Source organism: Portunus trituberculatus, chromosome 18, assembly GCF_017591435.1.
Source record: "Portunus trituberculatus isolate SZX2019 chromosome 18, ASM1759143v1, whole genome shotgun sequence".
Taxonomy (NCBI): Eukaryota; Metazoa; Arthropoda; class Malacostraca; order Decapoda; family Portunidae; genus Portunus; species Portunus trituberculatus.
In genome coordinates this window covers 13,186,412-13,193,911 of record NC_059272.1, presented here as the reverse complement: position 1 = coordinate 13,193,911, position 7,500 = coordinate 13,186,412, and the positions used below count along the sequence as shown (strand labels likewise).

The following is a 7,500-nucleotide window of genomic DNA, read 5'->3' as shown; positions in this document are numbered from 1 at the left end:
GTTTCTGCAGATTGCTGGCTTCCCTGAAGTGATCGGTGGCATTGATGGAACGCACGTAATGATTGTGGCTCCTAGAGAGTATAAGGTAGAGTTTGTCAACAGGAAGAGATACTACAGCATCAACGTGCAGTTTGTGTTTGATGCTTGATACCACATTATTGATGTGGTTGCAAAGTGGCCGGGATCGGTTCACGATGCAAGAATACTTGTTCAAAGTGGACTCTGCACGATATTTGACAACGGCATCGTCCCAGCTGGGTGTCACTTACAGGGAGATAGTGACTATCCCAGCAAGAAGTGGCTACTGACTCCATACCTCAGACCACAGCCTGGAGCACAGTCTTCTTATAACAGGTAAGCTACTGAGTAGTAAAATTTAGATAAAAAGTTATCTAATTAATTATCCCACATCACACAAAACTAATTATTTACCTCCCATAGTTACACTTTTTCATATAAACTAATATAAAGTGCTAAATTAATGAATTAGGTATTTTTGAAATATTATTGCAGTTTCACACAATCTTGACCCTCCCCCCAACCTTACTGGATTTCTCCATAAGATGAAGTAACCTAACCTAACATTTTGTAACCTCCTCATTGGGTTGACATCATCCCCCATTAAGGAGTAACTTAACATTTTGAAACTTGACCAGAACAACTGATAAGGTAAAGTAATTTAACATTGTGTAACCTCCTACCTGGGGAGCTTTGCCCCCTCTGGATCCCCCAAAAAGTATACGTATCATTAATATCTGATAAGGTAAAATGGGGCTAGAAATGCTCCATAAAGTAAAATGTAGACCCTGCAGAGGGCTATAATTATGTAAAGTGTGTTGGTTGAATCACCAATACAACAAGTAAATTTCATGAAAATTTCCAAATATTTAAGAGTTTCTTCTTTTTTATTCTAAGTTTTCATGTGAATATATTAACCTAACCAATGTTATACTAGAGATTTTTTTTATGTTTCATAATGTTTAAGCTATCATGTCACAAATCATTATCATACAATGAATCTTAACTTAACCTTATACATGACATAACCTAAATGTTTGCAGAAATTAAATTAATGCATCATACCAATTTCAAGTACTGCATTGTAAGATTGAAATCTATATTAATTTCAGGGCCCACAAGAAAACCCGCAGCGTTGTTGAGAGGCATCGGGCAGCTGAAGCGACATTTTCACATGCTACACAGTGAGATCCGAGTTGGTCCTCCATCCAAGGTCTGCCAAATTGTAGAGGTTTGTGCATTGCTGCACAACATCTGCAAAGCAAGAAACATCATTCTTCCTGAGGAAGAAGAACATCTTGCTGCAGCCGAGGATGGAGGCAACGAGGAGCGACTCCTAGCACAGAAAGTTCAAAGTCGCCATGAAGTAATCCTTTACAGGGATGAATTTGTTGTGCTTCACTTCAAGTAAGTAACACAACCCATAATGCTGATTATAGTAGCATTCTTCAGTTTTTCCTCTGTCACTTTGTTATTTATATTTATATGTCTTGTTTTGTTGTGTGTGCACTGTTATGTTGGTGATTTCATCTTCCTTGCCTCACTCTCTGCCAGTCACCCACTATTGAAAAGATAGAGTTCTTCACAGATACCACAGTATCACTGTTCAGCCTTACAATATTTAAATGGGTTATGATGAATGTGTATCTCAGCAACATCTAAAAAAATAATTAACACACTTTCACAACTAACTTAAATGATTCTTTCTTAATTATTTTTCACTGATTTTTATGAGTGTGGCATTGACTACATTATCAATTGTTCTGTAGTTTATATATATATATATATATATATATATATATATATATATATATATATATATATATATATATATATATATATATATATATATATATAATGTGATACAACATCAAGCAGTAAATCAATGTCTTTCTTTTACAGCATTGATGAATGATGAGACACCAGTGTCATGACTGCTGAGATTGGTGTTATTCTCATGTAAGTAGTTTTTTTTTTTTTTTTTCTCTCTCTCTCTCTCCCATACCTGAAGTAAGTAGATTGTACGTTAGCATAAAGAAACTGCAGTTAGTTTTGTGTAAACACTTATATTTGGTTGAGTGGTTACAAACAAAACAAATAGTACATTATTTATATCTTTATTACTATTTTTTATTTGTTTGTTTCTGGTACTCTAGTTTTTGTGTGTAGTACATGTACTTAGCCTGTTCTGCTTCTTGCTTCCTTTCCTGAGCCATTATAGATTCTTCAAGGAGTGCAAGCTCAAGCTTCCTTTTCTTCTGCAGGTGGATGATCTCCTCCTCATCCACAAACACCAGTGATGTACCAGGCAAGTCTGGCCCCTGTTGGTGCTGCAAGTGGTGTGGCAGGTGCCTCCTCCTCAACACCCACTGCCTCGGTCACCACTTCTCTCTGTTGGGCTGCCTCTGCCACTTCCCCAGCATCATCTGCTGCCTGCACACTGCTGGCATCATTAGTTCTAACTTCAGAAACTAAGCTGATAATGTTTTTGGTTTTATTGCTAAGGACAAAAGTAACAGAAACCAGTAAATCTAGCTAAGGGTACAATGTGTTTGACTTAAATCCTATTCTGTTTGAAGGAAGCCCATGTCTAAGAAACTGTAAATCCCTAAGACTCGTTATCATTAACACATTCACCCACTACAACACCATATTTATGAGGGGGGAGAAGGGATAGGAATTAAGTTAACTTTATTAGTTTTTTTTTTTTCTTATTACTGTTTTAGCTGTTTGGTTAAAGAATAAAAAAAAAAAATGAAATTTTCTCAACACTAGATAACAAATTTACCATTGTGTTTAACTCTAAGTTGTAAACTAAATGGGAACGAGTATTTTGGATTGCAGACATTTGAGACAACATTATGGCCTAATATTGCTATATCTACAAGTGGCTTATCCTTTGTTAAGGAAGGTGCATTCAATGATGCTTGCCTTATTGGTACACCCATGAATAGAGACATTCTTAGGGTCCAAAATCTCAAAGATTAACTCATTGTGCTGGGAGAGAGGAGGGTTGGCAGGAGGTCCACCATCTGGAAAGAATAATATAATCTTATTGCTAATGAATTGCAAATACAAATAAATAATTTATAAAGAACGTGTTTTCACATAACATACGTAACTCAGATGTGTGGTTGGAGTAATATTATTTGTCAGAGGTAGACACTGCATCATAATTAGTGTGTGCAATAAATGCATCCACTTCACAAAAAAAAAAAAAAAAAAAATGCAGGAAATGGCTGGCACTTTAATATATTAATCACTAGTACAAAACTTTCAATGTTGTTGCTTCCAAACTTAAAACAGGAACAGTTTACTGAAATTTATTCCTTAAAGTGGTTAGGTTCCATGATCTAAATCTCAAGTGACCTTAACAGTAGACCTGCTGAAACTTAGTATTTACTCAAATTACTAGTAAGCTTCCTTGCAAAAAATAAATAACCATAAATAAATACTTTTCTTTAAGTGAAATTGCCTTACCTATTCAGTGCTTAAAAGGAATAATAAGATAAATCATATCTTTTGTTAGGGTAAAACTGAAATTTCTATCAAGCTCAAAAATATTAAAATCTTGCTGCAACTCACACACAAATATAACAAAAATTAGCTCCCAAATTAATAACTCTTACCTGTGGCAGTCATGGCTTCTCTCTGCTTGCGGGTGTTCCGTCTTGCCTCAGATTTTATAATATGCCAATGTTTCTGGCACTCCTCAGTGCGGAGAATGTCTGACACGGCAGACACCTCCGCACTATTGCTCCTCAAGCAGCATTTCTGGCTTCCTTAGAGCAGCCAGCTGTGGAGAAGTCGCTCCGGAGTATTTTTGCGAGAATTTTGTATAGGTGGGCCAGATGAAGGCGTCCAGTTCGTCTTCCTGTTCCTCTTCTTGTCTTGAGTCTCTTGAGTAGCCATGGTGTGCAGTCGAAGTTGGCGCCAAATGATTGTTGTTTTGACAAGATGACAACAGTGGTGGTAAATTTATACCTTCAATTATCAAGGTTAAAATGAAGAGGTGATTGTTGAAAACTAACTAAATAAATATTTTTTTATTTAGAATATAATTTTTACGTATTTTCACCCGTTTCTTGCGAAATTCCTCAAAAAACATTACATAACGTCTGCTCATGTTAGCGGTTAGCGATGTAAGCGCCTAAAGACGGTTACTTAACAAAGCATCCTGCTAGGAAAGATTCTTAGCGCTTAAGTCTCGTAGGTTAAGTACTTTTCCTAACTAAGACGGCATCTTTGTGGAGTTTTATAAGTACGGCCCCTACGTCTTCTGTGCAGTTTCTTGGGAGAGAGACAAACCAGAATACGCCACCAGGACACCTTTTCAGACTTTTTTTTATCCCAAAGGCAGGTGTACCTCAAGGATCAGTAAACTTTCCTACCTTATTTAACATGTTTACAGCCTATTTAACACCCCCCCCCTCCTCTTCACCACGACTCACAATACACAGATAATGTGACGCAACTGGCACGATCTAAAAAAACAGACGTATTAACAGATAAAATTCTAAATTATTTAACAGCCACAAGCCTGTGGGAGCAAAACTGGCGAGTTGTTTCACACCCAGAAAAACCTAAAATAACATATTTCAGTATCAAGAGGAACCAACTCCGCCATATTTCGTTACTCCAACAAACTCGTAATCCAGCCCTATCCCCATAGGTGAACAAACAAAAGTACTTGGCCTTACCATTGACAAATATCTTAAATTCAACAGTCATATATCACAAAAAATAGCCATAGCTGCGTGGGCTTTGAGTAACCTGGAAAGATTTCGCAGTAGTACAAAAACAAAACTTCATCTCTACAAAACTTTCATTCTCCCTCTTCTAACATACCGTCCACTCGCCCTCTCCCTTTCTGCGCCTTCAAATATTCTAAAACTACAGAAGATTCAGAAAAGGGCACTTCGTTTCGCTCACGGGACGAAGTGGTTCGACTTCAGAACCTCTCTCTCTCTTCACGAGGAGTCTCTTCCAGTAAACATCACACATTACAATAAACTCCACAAACAACTCAGTACCTTTTCTGACCGACACCCAATAACACATAACTTCTTTAACAATATTCCTCTTATCTAGCTAATTGCCATCAACCATGTAGAAACTTACTTATTCCTCCCCCCAGAACATCCTGATCCAATATACAGATAACAAACTCCTCCCACTTACCTTCCCCATCTACCTTTCAATTCTTTCGTGTGGCGTGTAAGGGTTGGCTAGTGTTGCAGTCCGACTGGTGATATACCCTTGCGATCCCAGTATCCTCGAGTAAACGGGGAATCGAGTCCCCAATTCACCTGCTCGGTGATAATAGTCGGTCCTCTTCGCTACTCTCTCTCTCTCTCTCTCTCTCTCTCTCTCTCTCTCGCTGTGTGGCGTGTGGAATCTGGCTGGAGTTGCCATCCGAATGGTGATATACCCTTGCGACTCCCTGTGTCCTCGGGTAAACGGGGAATCGAGTCCCTTATTCGTCTTCTCGTTCTGGCGGCGGTAGCGGGCTCTCTTCCGCCCATCTCTCAATTTTTCTCCTCACTTCCTCTCTCTCTCAACATTTCCCTCCAGCGCGTCGGGGATAGCTGGCGTGCCATCCGACTGGTGATATACCCTTGCAATCTTGGTATCCTCGGGTAAACGGGGAATCAAGTCCCTTATTTATCTGCTCGGTTTGGCTACAATAGTTGGGTCCTTTGATGCATTTTTTTCTCCCTTTCCACTACTCAATTACTACTAGTGGGAGAGCTAAGACATATGATTGTTCGCTGAAGAGTAGAAATATGCCACTTAGTCCATTGATAAATGTACCCTCAAGGATTAAAAAAAAAAAAGCGACAGTAACACTTTCCCAGGCCAATATAAAAGCCGATCAGTGATCGATTAAAAGTGCCGATTCACCTCTATACTAACTGCACTTTTGAAGTTAGAATTATCGTCAATGGATTTCTTATAATCAAAGGACTTAGGTGAGAGATAAACAACACAGATAAATCTAGCTATAGAGTGACTCTGAAGTCGAAGCCAGATAGTAGAAAACTCAGAAGATTCAAGAGCGTGGCCACAAGAACAAGTCAAGTCGTTGCGCACATAGACACAACATCCAGCTTTGTAAAGAAAATGAGGATAGAGAAAGTAAGAGGGAACAGAAGAGGAAATACTATCAGTTGCCTCAGGCACCAGTGCTTCGGTGAGAAAAAGGTAACATTTAATAGTGGAGAGATGGTATTAAATCTATACTTCATCGAGGACAGTTGTTACCTGTTTGCTCTTGACACGAAAGATATCATGAGCAAAGACGCTGTCAGCACAGTGTAGGGTATCGTTAATCTGGGACAGCAGCAATAAAACAACTTTATTGACGAGCGTTTTCTGAAGGGAGAAAAATCCATTTCTGGGCCCATTAAACGGAACAAACTGGCACTGTTTTCAGATCAGAAACCGCGTTCTATAAAACAAACCAGCCTTGGTGTCTTGAAAAGCGATCTAGCGCTCTTCGCTAGGCTGTACATGGCATGTCAGACAAAAGGTGGCAACCTTCAAGAGTTCTTTAGGCACGAAAACCAGCCATGGGCCCCATCTCTGGCACACCTGGGAGACCTCCGATCAGGCAGCAAGGCCAACCTTGTCATCAGCCTCATTACACATGCAAGTCGTACCCCGTTGCCTGCTGCTGTTCAGCTCTTTGAAACTCCTGTGGATGACAATCCTGCACTCTTTCACGACCTACCCGATGTTCCTTCAGAGATCTCGGATGATACAGCCTCCATGATTGTTGTGGACCCCTCAGACAACACAGCAGATGTTTTAGACGATGCTGTCCTTGTCCCTGTTTCTGTGTGTACACCAGAGGTTGATGCAAAAGTCTTAGATGGTGCAGCAATAGTCCAGATGTTGTCACCGAAAATGGCGAAAACCTTTCAGGAGTATGTCGACCTGATTTTCCTTCCATACATCCAGCGACAGTTTGAAACTGCAACACGGGTGGACATTGTTTGGGATGTGTACAAGAATGACAGTCTCAAGGCATCAGCCAGAGAGAGGAGGGGGTTGTGGTTGCCGCCCATGACATTGCTGATTTCCTTGGACCAGGAAAAGCATGTGCACTTCTGGCATTCCATGTCTTTACAGGATGTGACACGGTGTCCTTTTTCGCTGGGAGGGGGAAGGAAACAGCGTGGAATACCTGGAATGCATTCCCTGAAGCTACTAGAGCTTTTTTTGGCCATGGTGGCCAGGCAGGTAACGGAGGACACCTTCGCCACACTCCAACAATTTGTTGTTCTGATGTATGACCGCTCCAGCACACTGGCAAAGGTGGACGCTGCTCGTCAGGTCTTCTTTGCAAGAAAAAGTAAATCGTTGGAGAGCATTCCACCAACGGAAGCAGCCCTGAAACAACATGTCCTCCGAGCAGAATGTCAGTCTGGCTATGTGTGGGCACAGAGTCTCGAGAAAGACCCACATCTGCCAAATCCG

The 7,500-nt window shown here is 40.2% G+C and overlaps 2 long non-coding RNA genes across 2 annotated transcripts in view; one reads left to right on the top strand and one right to left on the bottom strand.

The window, feature by feature from the left end:
• The window catches only part of LOC123505443, a 2,593-nt gene extending 31 nt beyond the window's left edge, over positions 1-2,562 (top strand). The window contains exons 1-4 of the long non-coding RNA XR_006675134.1: positions 1-354; positions 1,131-1,425; positions 1,921-1,977; positions 2,283-2,562. The exon at positions 1-354 is cut by the window's left edge and continues 31 nt beyond it. This is a non-coding gene — a long non-coding RNA (uncharacterized LOC123505443). The remainder of the gene's footprint in view (positions 355-1,130; positions 1,426-1,920; positions 1,978-2,282) is intronic.
• Positions 2,120-3,782, bottom strand: LOC123505442. Its single transcript, XR_006675133.1, has 2 exons — positions 3,648-3,782; positions 2,120-3,050 (listed from the first exon to the last, which is right to left on the bottom strand). It is a non-coding gene; the product is annotated as an uncharacterized LOC123505442 (long non-coding RNA).
• Positions 3,783-7,500: the final 3,718 nt, after the last annotated feature.